This window comes from Cyprinodon variegatus, unplaced genomic scaffold, assembly GCF_000732505.1.
Source record: "Cyprinodon variegatus isolate N-32 unplaced genomic scaffold, C_variegatus-1.0 Scaffold1771, whole genome shotgun sequence".
NCBI classification, from domain to species: Eukaryota; Metazoa; Chordata; class Actinopteri; order Cyprinodontiformes; family Cyprinodontidae; genus Cyprinodon; species Cyprinodon variegatus.
This window is the reverse complement of record NW_015152224.1, coordinates 15,365-19,110: the sequence shown is the minus strand read 5'-3', so window position 1 is coordinate 19,110 and position 3,746 is coordinate 15,365. Positions and strand designations below refer to the sequence as shown.

The 3,746-nt window shown below is 34.4% G+C and overlaps 1 long non-coding RNA gene across 1 annotated transcript; it reads left to right on the top strand.

Annotated features, from left to right (window-relative positions):
• The first annotated feature begins 55 nt into the window (after positions 1-55).
• Positions 56-3,387, top strand: LOC107104512. Its single transcript, XR_001482262.1, has 5 exons — positions 56-166; positions 2,070-2,138; positions 2,844-2,894; positions 2,994-3,063; positions 3,199-3,387. It is a non-coding gene; the product is annotated as an uncharacterized LOC107104512 (long non-coding RNA).
• Positions 3,388-3,746: the final 359 nt, after the last annotated feature.

Genomic DNA, 3,746 nt, shown 5'->3' with positions numbered 1-3,746 from the left:
TCAATGATTGGATTCAGAATAATATTGATATTGTTTGGAGTTATTTTCTCCTTATTTTCAGCAGCTGGAAGTTCTTCATTTCATGTGATGTGGGTCATTAGACCAGTGATTGGAATCGTTCTGATAGTTCTGCCTCTGCTGGTGTGTCGGTTCAGACGCTCCAAAGGTCAGACTCTAATATTCTAATATCTAATATTTTACTCTTGCATTCTCCAAACAGAGCACTCCCCCATGTGGACTAAACTGAAACAGCAACACCTAAACTTAGTAGATGGAAGTGACTGAATAATGATAATCTGAATCTTTAGAACATTTATATTTACAGTAGCCGCCTTTCAAAATGGCCCTTTCCAGTCAAAAGCAGCCAAAGGTAGCAAAATCCCCTACAACGTCCAGCCAATAGCCTTATCCTGGACGTGCATATCTTTTTTACTCTGACTCCTCCCTTTCACTGAAGTACTAGGTCTGACCAGGAGTAATGCTTCTCTTTAAATCTAAATGTCCACAAATAATGAAAGAAACAATATTTGAGATCTTTAGAAAGGAATTGTAGGGTTCCTAACCAAGGACCAGTCAAGGGCCCATCAAGGAAAGTGGGGAAATTTTGAATGGCTACTACTGTACCTTATTACAGTTAATAACACTTTGATTACATTTATTTAAAGTATTATTCTTTCAATTCAATTAGAGTTCAGTTTTGTAACTAACTCTACAAATAATTATTTAGGTGAAAGAAAGCAGTGAGCTTAGATGTAGAGTTACTAACTGTGGCTCTGAACCTGAAGCAGGTCTGTTGTAGCTACAGTTAGCTTTGGTCTCCATGTTTGCAGCAACATGTTTTACATTCAGTTGATTCTAGACTTGAAGTGCTGCAGTAATCAAGCTGAGTATCTTCTTCAAACTGGAAAACAACATTTAGGGCCATTATTGCCACCTATAGATCTCATTGAACATCTCAGAGGCCCTGAGCTGGACTGTGAACACCCCCCAGGTTATTAAAAAGGCCCAGCAGTGTCTTTTCTTCCTCAGAACACTGAGGAGGAACTAAATCTTTCTGTGGCCTCACTAGTTTCATTCTTCCTTCCTGATGTCCTCACTGCTCTCCTCTATAGCGGATACCATCACCCATCTCATGTCTGCCTCCTTCAGTTAACAGCTTTAGATAAATTATATTTTTTTCTAATGCAAGTTTTCAATATAAAACATATTTAAAAATAAATCAATTGGTATAAAGTGGCTGTTCCTTCACTTCCACCAAAAATCAGACCAACCTGTTGCCTTCACATCTCTATGGAGATTATTTCTCTTCTTTAATACAGCAGTCAAACCACATATAATTAAGATTAAAGTTTTAATTTTAATTGTTGGATATCAGTTATTGACTGAATGCTGCATTTGGTCTAAGTTATCAGATACATCACAACACTGAAAGGTTATACCTGAGTGAAGACATTTAGATCCAATTTATTGCATCCAAATTCTATAATTTATATAATTTATAATTCAATATCTAGTTAATGAAATTATTAATGTCTGAACAGCAGAAAAAAAAAAAAAATATATGTTTTGATTTTCTTTTCTTTTCAGTACACATTCTGAGAAATCAGTAATATGTTAATTCACTATTTTTTATTTTTAGACGCGCTATCATAACGTTTCTTTCTATCATCCAACCACTTCGAATGTTTTTTCATCTCTAAGACATCTACAGTAGCCTATCCTTCTCCTTCTCCATCCTCCATGCCCTAGTACACACGTACAGACAGCTATTACTTATAGAAAAAGCCAACTAGAAATTATTTTCCTACCTTTGCGCTTAACCTCTCCCTCTGCTGTCTTCAAGTCCAATAAATTGTCTTCTGCACAATTTATTTTTGCACAAATATAAAGAAAGACTATTTGTTAAATAATATTTCTTGGCTCCTTCTGACAAACATTGATGCTGATTCTTATTTGTTTTTGGTGAAACAGACAATTTCAACACAAATGCTAATTTATTGAAGGTTTTCTTTTATTTAATCAGAAGAAAATTGAATATACTGAAAATATATATTTTTTTTCTGTAAAAGGTATCAGAACAGCACAGACTGTCATCCAGGATGACCATCAGCAGCAAGTGTACTCCTCTCTCCTCCATGGTCAGTCTGTCACTTTTCTCTGATTTGTTCTACAAATATGGAATATAGATTATATTCCTATGATACTTTTATACAAACAATCTGATTCTTTCACACCACTAATAACCTTTGTGTTTACTTGTGAAATTAAAACAAAAAATAAAGTTTTAATACATTCATTCAAATTTCTATGATCAAATGATTTAATTTATCTTATTGAAGACTACATTTATACAAAACTAAATATCAATAGGAATGCAAAATGTTGCTGTGAATTTATTTCAGCCTAGTCTAATTTAGCTTAATTTAGCCACAAACAAACACAGATAGGTCATTTTCAACTTTTAACCCATTCAAACTCTATAATTAAATATTCTTGAAGCTGCTATTTGTTTAGATTTGATCATATTAGTTCTGTCTCACTGGTAAATCATCCAGAATAAATGTTAGTAAGCAGTAATAACCATTAATCTAATTACAGATATATGTAATTAGATTTGAATATAACTCAACAACTTCCCTAAATCAGCAAGACTGAGATTTTATTGCTTTAGAGATTTTCTGTCTCTTGTTCTGACTGAGGTGTCTAATAATTCAAACAATAATAGCAGGATTGAGGTAACATGTGAAATAGATGTAAAGAGGTGGTTCTAATGTTCTGTTTACATCAGTATCACTGACATTAAGGCAGATTAGTTTAACTGTGTGATTTCCACTTTCCTGTAGGAGATCTTGGGGTTCATGAAACAATCAGAGGGTCTGGAAACTCTGGAAATGGTTCAGTATAAATATTAATTATCAAATAGCTGCTGGAAGCATGGAATTATACAGTAACTGTGATAAACAATGAACTCAATGACAAAATTATAATTTCAGGTCAAGAACAACAGGATGGTACTAATGTGACTGCAGGGTCAGACTAACCTGGAACATTTTTTCTAGAGGGGTGAGTTCACTAAATCTGGAAGTAATCAGGATCAATAGTTTGTAGAAGAGATGATTTTGCTGTTTGACACTGATTCAGGAACTGTTTCTACATTTTTCCTTTAAAAACCTTTGTTTGGTTCTGTTGTTCAATCAGGTCCTGTCTAGACCTAAACATCTTTGATCTGGGTTCAAATCCTTTGGCTCCTCAGAACCTACCATGACAGTAGTATCAGCGGCACCAGGATGAAGTCCAGTCATCTGAGAGTTTTCCTTCTATCCAGCAGCTTTTTTATCATTAACCATCAAATACTTTATTTCACTGTTTTCAGTTATTGATTTGGATTTCCTTTTTACATTCAAAAACAAACATCAATCATAGATATATTTGGAAGGGCATCAATGACGTAACGACACAACAATAGGCCTGTACGGAACATTATCTGGGTGGGCCCCATAACACCACATACTCATACATTTGAATTGAAAGAAACAGTTGATGCTGGCTAGGTAACACCCCCACAGCCTCCAGCAACATTTTGCAACAACAGTTTCTGCATACAAAATATTGAACTAAATTGTTTTTGATGTGTTTATCTATGTGGGGAGTAGGCTCTGATTGGTCGTTCTCATTGAGGAGTAAACAATATCAAATATGAGGGAAAAAATAAGTAAAATTGGACGTTAATTGCTATTTATTTTCTA